This window comes from Passer domesticus, chromosome 1, assembly GCF_036417665.1.
Source record: "Passer domesticus isolate bPasDom1 chromosome 1, bPasDom1.hap1, whole genome shotgun sequence".
NCBI classification, from domain to species: Eukaryota; Metazoa; Chordata; class Aves; order Passeriformes; family Passeridae; genus Passer; species Passer domesticus.
In genome coordinates, this window is record NC_087474.1 from 104,978,154 (window position 1) to 104,989,259 (window position 11,106).

The 11,106-nt window shown below is 35.7% G+C and overlaps 1 long non-coding RNA gene across 2 annotated transcripts; it reads left to right on the forward strand.

Moving 5' to 3' along the window:
* The first annotated feature begins 273 nt into the window (after window positions 1-273).
* LOC135289092 (uncharacterized) lies at window positions 274-10,256 on the forward strand. Of its 2 annotated transcripts, none has more exons than XR_010351892.1 (3): window positions 274-329; window positions 8,471-8,640; window positions 10,188-10,256. It is a non-coding gene; the product is annotated as an uncharacterized LOC135289092 (long non-coding RNA). The 2 variants fall into 2 exon arrangements; XR_010351893.1 differs by having other exon boundaries at window positions 10,191-10,242.
* The last annotated feature ends 850 nt before the right edge of the window (window positions 10,257-11,106 follow it).

The following is an 11,106-nucleotide window of genomic DNA, read 5'->3' on the forward strand; positions in this document are numbered from 1 at the left end:
CTCGGGATAAGAGGTGAAAATATCCTTGATCAACTGATCCTTCAAGATTGCTAAAGGGCAACAGATCTTCAGCTGAAAAAAAAAAAGCTGCCACCACAAAATGCTGTTGTACTGAAATATCTAGTATTTTATGAGTATTTTACAAAGTTTGAGGACTTCCAAACCCATTGGTTCGCTAACACTGTCCAGAGTTTGCCCCCTATTATGACAGAGAAGGCCTTGTATCTGTGACCCAACAAAAGTAAAAATGTTAGTTCATTTTCATGTTTGAATCTTTTCTCTGCATGAGCATCTTACCAAGCACCATGACAGATTTTCGTATAATTAAGGTATTTGAGCACTTTTTAAAAAAGCTAAAATCAATCTGTTGACAGCTCCTTCCTCTTACACCTGCTCCTCTACTACTGAATCATCTTTGTGCTCATCAGAAATATATTATTTCCACTGTAGTTCATATCTTTTTATGCCTTGATTTGGAATGCCTCATCTTCCAAATTTTTTTTTATTTTAATTGATTCCTTTCTTTTACCAAAAGATACTTTTTCTTTTCCTGAACTTTAGGAGATAATAAGAATTCTTTTGCGGGTTAACCTAACTACATTGCTTCTAACATATAATTATGTGGTACACAAATATCTGTGAGTATTTTCAAGGTACTCTTCTAGGTATTTCTAAATGTAAAAGAACAAGCTCATTATCAGTTCAATAATTTGTTGGTTTATGATCCTCTGTCCCATATAACAGAGCCCACAGCCACAAAGAATACCACACAGTTTAGGAAGAGAAAATATTTTCTATATGCACAAAGAATCTCTTTCAAAAACAGAAGTCAGAAGTCTGAATCAGAGAGAAGGTAACTGAGTCATGATAATAATAATTTAAAAAAAAAAAAGGTAAATAAAAACTTAATGTGGAAAAAAAATCACTTTATATAATTAAGGAATTTTTACTGACATTTTGGGTGTCAGATGGATGCACAAGCTCTAACATGACCTCATATAGAAAGAGAAGTAGGTGAATCAACCAGTAAACCCAGGCTAAGGGGCAAGTATAATCAAACAAACCCATGTAAATTATTTACTCAGGAGGGAATACTGACAGTTCTTCTGCATGGTAACATTAATAATCACATCTATTAGGGATCTCTAAGTCTGTACAAATGCCATTCATCTTTACTTCATCTTCTGCAAAATTCTTGTTCTTTAAAATTTTAGCTTTCATAATATAATAAAATATACAAAATACAGAGAAAAATTTTATCAATTCTTGTAGCCTTAACTGATAATACTTACTAAGAAAATGGAAAAAATAAAATTAATCAAAACAAATAAGAATTTAATTAGATAATAAATAGAATTGGTTAATAAAATAAAATTAAATAAAAGAAAATTTATAAAATAATGTACAACTGGGAAGAAGTGGAAGAATGCAAATTACCTGTACTTAATAAGACTAGGACAAAATGCTTAAAAAAAAAAATAGAGACATCAGGCTAAATTACCAGGCTAAAACTGGAGTATATTAGGAAAGCTGAAGTAAAGTTATTCAGGAACAGTTAAATAGAGGAGATTTTTGCCACCAAATGCTGAACCAGCAGAATTTGTCTTTCATTGCTGCCATCTCTCCCAACAAACATGAAAATCTTGTCTTGTCTAAAATCTAATGTCAGTTTTTTGTGGCATCTGATGGAGTGTCTGCCTTCACAAGGTCTGCTGCTCTGAGCTCAGCTCTGCATGTACACTGCCTTGGGGACAGGGACCTGGTGCTTTCAGAAACTCCTGCTCTGTAAAGAGCAGCCAGGTGTACAGGTTGGGGTCACAGCCATAAAGGCTTCCAGATTTCCAGAGCAGCTGGTGCTCTGCACTACCTGGCATCCACAGTTACAGAAAACATCTGAGCAGACTCAGGAGAACACAATTGCACAGATTCTTTGCTACAATGTGATCTTTTTTGTAAAATCCACATTAAAAGTTACAATTTGAGCCAGACAGGTAGGAGTACTTTTGACCCTTTGAGAATGTGGTAACAAAATGTCCCAGGAGGAGACTGGCAAATGGTTTTTCCAATCCTGTACCATAGCTACACTGTTCTTCCTATAGGTAGTCCCTCCTTGTCTGTCCAAGGTATTGCTGCAATCTTTTCAGATACAAACATCTATTACAGAGAGATATTTTCTTAAATTGCATGCATATTACACAAATATGGACATAAACGCCAGTATTGAATCAAATGAAATGTCCCAAACATATAATTCCTCAAGTGGTAGTGTTACCTTCCATAGGAATTCATGAAGTGTTTTTTAAATTCTGTTAGAGGAAAAAAGGACAAACTATTAAATCTGAATAATTTTAACCATTAAGCAATGATACATGTATCAGAATTTTTAGAAAACTATTCACACAACTGTTTGTAATTTTACTTTATAGCTTTCAAAAACGGTTGCGCTCTCACTTATAACCTTTTACCTGCAAAATGCTAAAAATCAAAACCTGAAAAGTTTCCTTTAATTTCTGTTATAGTTCCATGTCAACAGAATTAATTAGGACCTCACTTATCAACAAGAATCTTTTTGGTTGTAACACAGTTCTCAGACAAAACAGCAAAAGTATACGATACAAATTTAAAAAAACAAGGGTTTTTAGAAATTTCACTGATGTCAACATCTGTGCATATTTGGGAACAAGGGGGGGAGTTAAAAGCATATAACCATAAAAGAGACATCATTTGTATATATATAACTATTTCATTTGATGCAGAAATATTTTAAAGTTCTCAGCAAAAATTCTTCATTTTTGGAATCATAGTAAGCAAACTTTCTTTATGTCTGTAACAAGCCATAACCTCTGAAACTTAAAATCTGTAATGAAAATGTTCCTGCACGTTTGTGGAAACTCCATGGTTTCCAAAAGTTTTGACAAATTGCAATCTGCTATTTTAAAAAATCTGTATAATATCCAAAAACACAACCTTCTTTCATTTGACTGTGCATGACCATACACAGATCTCAGAGTCCTCAGATATATTTTCAGTAATTCAGCCTAGGAATCTGTAGGAGCCCCTGTGAGTCTCCCATTTAGCCCGTGCACACACATCCAGCATACAAATATAAAGTTAACAAACTCAATGGACTTTAGATCCCATTTCAAATGAAAAAGCCTAAAGATATCAGAAACCTTCTCAAAACTGAAGCATTTAATGTGTCAAAAATATCTTTAAGGAAAAGATGAACACTTTGTTCATGTTCTGTAGGAGAAAAATACTGGTAATAGGAATTTCCAGTTTAGATTTCCAGTTAAAACTCTCTGTACATCACACCATTAGCAAAATTTGGAATTCTGTTTGATGCTAGCAAGTACAACTTTCTGAGAGAAGTAGTAGGAAAATGAGAATTGTAGTTTGACAGTACACACAAAAAATTCTTCAAAGAAAACACCACTATATGTTCTGCAACATATTTCGCTTTTTAATCAACACATAACCCTACAGACATCTTAACAAAAAGAAATACTTAGTAAAATACATATGATATTGCATGAGTTTGTATAAATGGAGTAACAGTTTTTACATGCATATAATCAAAGGAAAAATTAAATTATTTTCCCTCAGTCCAGAACATAATACTTGTATGTTTTTATTTTTAAAATAATTAATCTTTAAGAAATATATAAGTAAAATTTAAAAATGTGATTTCCTATTGCAAATTTGACCATTTTTGATAGCTGTTTTTACATGCAAAGCATCTACACATAGTTCTCATGTTATCTTATTTTATATTTTATGCTATGTTGTTACATTATGTTATGTTTGTTAGGTTATGTTATGCTATGTGTGCTATGCTTCTGCAATGTAATATTTCATCCTGAAAGCTGATCTTCTACATTTTTTTTTAATAGCAGTCTTTAAAAGTTTTGAAATTTGGATTACAATGTCCTATCTCTTACAATGTTGCTCCTGCAATATTCCACCAGAAGTAAAGCTTCTCAAGACTTTATTTGAAAAGGATACTTTATTAAAACTAAAGTTGTTTCAAAACAAATTTTAAGAGGACAGGGGAATATTTGGGTAAAAGGAAAAAATATTCTTGAGCATGCAGCTCTTTGGTTATGAGTGTGCTTATTTGGAAACATTGAAAAGCAAGGGTTTGAGGGGGTTGGGGTTTTTTATTTGTTTTGATGTTTGTTTCTTTTTTTTGCGGGGTGGAAGGGTGTTCTGGCTATTATGAGGGATATGGAGCATTCATATTCATGCTCAGATCCTTCAGTGTCAAAGTACTTTTTTACCAACCTCCTATTTCACCACCTAAATTTCAGTATTTGTCTGCTTTCAGATTAGTGTTTCCCACTGAATAGCTACTCGGTATATTTAATAAATGGTACAGGGTCCCTTGTTTCATTTTTTGTTATTAATTATGTCATGCCTTATTTCCTTATAAGATTTTTTACATTATGGTCATCGATAGTCACTCTTTCAAATCCTCCTGACAAGAAAAATAATGTTCCACAGGGTTAACGTAGATTAAAATGTCCATTGTAGAGCATCCATGTGAGACTGAGAGATAAACTTTTCTTGCTCAGTAAACAACACCTGGGACCACGTTCTGTAACAATGCAAATAATTAGGAAATTGCATGAACAGCTTTTATTCTCCTCCAGAAGAGAAATGAAAAGAAACTATTAGCTCTGGGAAAGGAGCTCAATTCTTTGTAACATGCCAAGACAAAAAGCTATTAAAGAAAACATAATGATCACATTTTTAAAACAACAGAGTAATTTCTAAATATAAAAGAGTTCCATCCCTAAGCATTAAACTATCTAAAAGTCTGAACCAGATTCTGTACATGCTAAATACTAATTGCAAGGTAGGAGTTTAAGGGAAACTGAAAATCATGGAATACAAAATATCAATAATTGCTGTTGCCTCATATCAACCCAAATATCTTTAGCTATGGCTGCAATGAATTCTCTGGTATCAGATCGATTTTCTGTACTCCTCAGTATTAGAGAAAATAATTTTTATGGCAAAATCCTTTTTGGGCACTATAAAAATGTAAAGAATATAATATTTCAAATATAAATTGGAACTTGATATAGAAACAGCAACAAGAGCTTAATTTGGTACAATAAAATATCAGCTTAATTCTTAATTTTAAAAAAAGGAAAAAAAAAAAGAAACATATATATGCAATACCCTAAAGAAAATAACGAAGAGCAGTGAGCCACATGAATGTATTGTGATCCATGACATCAATAACATTAGTCTAGACACAAGACAATAAATTACTAAATATTTTATTCTATGTAATCTAACAACTTCAGGCCTGGAAACCTGCAGAGACATGAATTTGCAGTAAAGAGGAAATACCTCTCATGATTTTTTTTTAATTTATGCCATTATTTTTTTGGGGGCAGCTTCAATATGGTCTGCCCAGGAAGTCTTTCTTGGAAAATATCTACATTCTCTGTGCTTCAACATAAGCTTGGTGAGACATGTTATGTTCTTAGTGTCAACCTTATGACATAGCTCCTTGAGAAATCTAGTCCATGACAGCACAATATGGCTTATGAGGATATCAGGAAGTAAATGTAAAGGTATTATAGAGCATTACCAATGCTAAAGGGTGATTATTTTGAAGCTCAGGATAAGCTACATTTCTAGCTGTCTTTCTTACTTTCCCAGACTTCTAATTTGAAAGATATGTTTCAGTCACTCCTTGCAAAAGCAGATTTTGAAGCAGCCCTGGGAGAGAGAAAAAGTGCTGGAGCATTTATTACAGTCTGTCCAAGAAATAACAGGGTTAATAATGTTTGATAAGCCTACGCAATGTAAACAGTGAAAAGAACTGATGCATTTTTAAAGGGATTGTCAGTCTCACTCGAGGCAGGTGCAATAGTCACCCAGCGAACTCCATCAGTAAGCAGTGTCATTAATAATGATTCATGGATATGGATATTCACAACAGCTGTGTCCTCACCTTTAAGTACCTCATACAATATTTAGGAAGTGCTGGGCGATATTGCAGCAGGGAAGCAACTAAATTGCTAGAAGGCAATGCTGGTTTAAATTGTTTAATGTTCCTCCTCAAAACGGGTGTACCGATTTTTCAGAGTAAATGTCCCTTCCTCTGTCTCTCTCCAATAAACCTGTGGCAAGCAAAATGAGCAACATGCTAATCAACTAGTCAGTAAAACCTTAAAATGCGGTGATGTGTTGGCATCAACACGAATATATATCATCAGCTTATGAATAAGTTGTCTGTTACCAATCTTCCTTCCTCCATTAACATAGAAAAGAAACATGTGGAACAGTTTCCCTGGAACACCTTGAATTTTAAAATTCAGAAGTACATACTTAATGTTCCTTTTTTTTTTTTTTTTTTTACTCTGAGCTGTTGTAGTTCAAAAGCATGAATTTGTTGTTTTCATAAAATAAGATATATTTCACCATCACACTCAGAAAAAAAATTGTCTAACTACAATCTAATTATTCTTGAAAACAGGACAAATTACTAGTAAAGTATTCTTTTGGTCTATTTCTCCTCATCTTTAGGAATATGAAAAATGGGCCCTAAAATTACAAACTAAAACTTCTTAAATGTTAACACTATTGCCTAGATTGCAATGTTCAAAAGAACTTAGTGAATTTTTGGAAGGAATCACCATAAGGTGAGTCCATGCACAGTTCCTGGACCCTTCCTAATTTCCTGAATGACTGTACTTTGGCCCCAGAACTTGCTCATGGATGGCATGCAGGTGATCAAAAACACAAAAAAATTACAAGTCCTTAATTTTTGCAGCAATTCAGGACCATCTTCAAGCCAAGGTCTGATTCAATTTACCAGTATGTATCTCAGAAGGTATCCTAAGCACACTACTGCTGCTTCAACACCTTCTCAAATTGTGTTCTTCTTCTGCTGGTCCTCAATGTAGCAGAACTGACAAACTTTTGCACTGTCATTGCTGGCTTTGCATTAACAGTGCATGGCTGTCACAGACAGAGTGGGAGCTTCAGATGAAGCTGATTAAAGAAATCCTCACATTGAGTGTCAAGGTGCAGGAAAGACCCCCTTTGCTTCCTAAACCCTTCCTCAGGATTGCCTGGATGCGGCTGGATCCAATCCTAGGCCCAGACTTAGTCAACAGTTTACATCTAAAGGATTATACAGATATAACTGAACCTGTATACAATCCTGTTCTACAGGATTAAGCATGGCAAAACAAATCTATTTTACAAATATAATAAATAATTTATTCAAATTTATTAAAATAATTACAATTATTTGCTAAAATAACTTAATCATAATTAGTCACTATACAATACATATATTTGTACCTACTAGTACACCAACATCTATTTTGAAGCAATTATATTAAGGCAATTATAGTGACACAAATATAGTAAAGCTAGCAAAACAATTATTAAGCAGAGATTGATGATGCTGTGGGCAAATTTCTTTCTCTCAGCTTCAAGGAGTAACACTGAGGGGCATCCCCACTCAAAGCAAGGATCTTTACACACCTTAGGGGGACATGCTAGAAGTTCTCACTGTGCAAAAGTGGGACTGGCCTCTTTGACTATAAAGTGATTTGCCAGTCATATGCATTTCTTAGATTATGTGCTGTCAGGTTTACTCAGAAACACATGCTTTGCGCTGAAAAAGGTGTCAGCAGCTCTTTGATTCATTTTGACTCTCCCCTCTCAATCGGCCTGCGCACCCTTGCTGCTGCCAGGCTCAGTCAGGGAGCATCTGTCTTGCAAGTCCTCCTGGTGAGTCTGATAGTTGGTCAAGCTTGTCTCAGCATTCTTCAGCATTAAAGACCTCTTTGCTCGATCTTATCACTGATCAGTAGATCTTCCCTGCTCTAGCAAGCAGCAGATCCTCCTTGTTCCAGCCATGACTGATAACTTGCAAAAAGTGTGATGACACACTCTTAAGGTTAAGGAACAAGATTAATTTCAAGCTGCTGTATGTCTGCTTAGGTAGAGCACCTTGCTACAATAATGTGGCATTAATGATGTGCAGCAACAGCAGGGCGACTACTGTGGTTCTTTCACCCTGGCTTAAGCCTCTTGCACCAGAGCCAATCCAGCAACAAAAGCTGAGTCACTTGAAGTGATGACTGGAAAGGCTCCTCTGTGGGCCACAATAATTACAGAAGTAACCCTGCCAGCTATCCTACCTCTAACCCAGGTTTCATGTCTTTAAGTGACATTCTGCACCAGTACCTGGAACATCGATTCTGATAATGCTGGTTAAGGCCAGGGGCATTATTGACAAGTGATTCCACTCTCCCCAGCTTCCAGTTGTGTAAGAGCGTGGAATGACAGCACCAAATCAGAGCATGCTGATAACAGCTGGTGCCTCATAGATGTACATATCTGATGATGCCACTTGGTCTCTCAATAACTATTATTCATGTCTATTCAAGCACTCACTGTCTTTCCACCTCATTCTTGTGCCATTTTCATACAGGTATAAACAATTCTTACAGTCAGTATGAAAACTTTGATACAGAGAAAACAAAGATAGAAGTGTCTGCTCTTAAGAAACAAAACAGTCTTCTAGGAAACCCAATTAGACTGCTTTTCATGGATCAGTCTTCCTACACCGTGCTTTGTTTATTGAATCCATGGAAAACTAAGGTAAGTGGTATAAACAATACTAGTTGTTACAGCATCTATTTCATTTTGATCCATAAAATATTATAAAACATTGCAACCTATATTTTATTTTCCTAGCAAATTCAATTTTTTTACAAAAGATCTGTTGGGAGTCTAAACTGTAGTACTCATAAAGATGCAAACACTTGTAAAAACACATATCTGTGAAGCTCAGATTTCAGCTAATAGCATTTTCTGAGAGAGGAAAACACAAAAATAACCAAAATATACTTAAATCACCAAATAAAATCAATAACTCTCCCTTTCACTTTCCTGAAATTTTGTTCAGTATCACAGAACCACAGAAACACAGAATAATTGAGTCTTGAAAAGACCTTTGGAGATTGTTCAGTTCAAGAGCTCTTCCGAAACAAGGTCAAATACAGCATGTTGCTCAGTATTTTGTTCAGTCAGTTTTTGAGTATTTCCAAAGATGGAGCCTCGACAACTTCTCTAGAAACCTATTCCAGTATTTAAACATACTTACACTGAAAGAGAAAAAGGTTTTATTCTCTTCGGTTTATGTGAAAATTCCTATATTTCCATATTACTAAATAAATATTTGTGGATTCAAATTATGTTACTCATTTTCATTTGTGACATACATGGATGTTCAAATTTCCACTCACAGAAATGAAAGAAAAATGCATTGCCACCAATATTTTTCACAATTGTTTTTAATTGGATTGCTAACCTACAGAGTAACCAAGGGTAGGAATTTATCCTTTGGCATAGGATTTTTGTTACTTTTGAGGAAAAGATTGGTGAAATAAAGTAGTTCTTTAATCACACTTCTTATTAGTTTTGACTCAAAAGGGGACAACAAGCAGTTGGCTAATTCAATGCCATGAGACAGAGTGAACACACACCCTGTGCTGAAGACAGCCAGCTGGCACAATCAGGTGCTCCAGGCATGTTTCCAGTTTATGAAGTGGAACATTTAACATATTGGTTCAAAACACCTACCCACTTGCCAATCATGTGAAAACAAAATTAGCTATGGTCAATTTAGCTATGTGCAGAACATAACCAGCCACCTTATTTAGTGCTATTTCTTTGTCCCCAAGAGTGTATACATTCCATGCCTGTTGAATTATCAAAGGGAAAACACATTTCATGACTACTTTATTGGAAGGCAGAAAACAATCTACATGCTTTGAAATTGGACCACCTCAAATTCAGGATAGAAAAACTATAAGAAGGTCTTGGCATGTAAACCTAACACTTAAAATTCAGAAGGAAATGTTAAAGCTCATTGTCAGCAAGTTGTAAATTTCTTTTTCTGGTCTGTTTAAATATTTTGTCTCTTGAAGATATCTTGTTTAATAGTGCAGAAATTAGCTTCATTTAAAGAAATGGTCAAAAGCATTAAGAGTGGTTAGATATCTAAGTCCTATTGAAGGTCCTAATTTACTTATAAGAAATTACTTGAGAATTTACTTGAATAAATCACAGAATGTTTGTGGTTGGGAGGAATCTCTGGAGACCATCTAGTCCAACCCTCCCTGCTAAAGCACATTCTCCTGAAGCAGGTTGCACAGGATCACATCCAGGCATGTTTTGAATATATCCAGAGAAAAGGACTCCACAAGCTCTCTGCGCAGCCTCTTCCAGTGATCAGGTATGCTCAAAGTAAATAATTTTCTCACATTCATATGGAATTTCCTGTGTGTCATTTTTTTGCCTATTGGCCTGTCACTGGACACCACTAAAAAGAGTCTGGCTGTATCATCTTGACACCCATCTTCTAGATGTTTCACAGAATCACAGAATATTCTGAATTGGAAGAGACCTCCAAAGATCATCAAGTCCAAGTCTCAAACCCACAAATCCTTGTCATTATTAGCACCATGTTCCAACCACCTGAGCTCATCTCAGGGTCACCTCTGTGCCTATAGATAAGGTCACATCATAGTCATCCCTTCTCTAAACTAGAAGTCCCAGCTACCTCAGTATCTCCTCATAGGAGAGATGTTCTAGATCCTTCATAATCTCTGCAGCCTCTGATTCCTCTCTGGAAACTCCACGAATCTTTTGTAGAGAGGAGCCCAGACCTGGACACAGAACTCCACATGTGACCTAATCAGAGCTGAGTAGAGGGGTAGGATCACCTTCCTTGACCTGCTGGCCACAGTCTTCCTGATGCCATCCAGAATGCCATTGGCCCTGACCAGCCCACCTCCCTGTCCACTCACGTAACCCACACTTCCTGAGCTCACCTATGAGGATGCTATGGGAGACAGTGTCAGCAGCCTTGGCATCCACACACCCGCTGCTCTCCCCTCATCAATCATGTCATTCCATCACAAAAGTCTATCAGAATGGTCAAGCAGGATTTCCCCTCTATTATTCCATTTGAATACTGCTGATAGACATATTTTCCTTCACATATTTAGAGAAAGCATTCAGGACATTTTTAACATCTTTCAGGGATGGATGAGATGATGG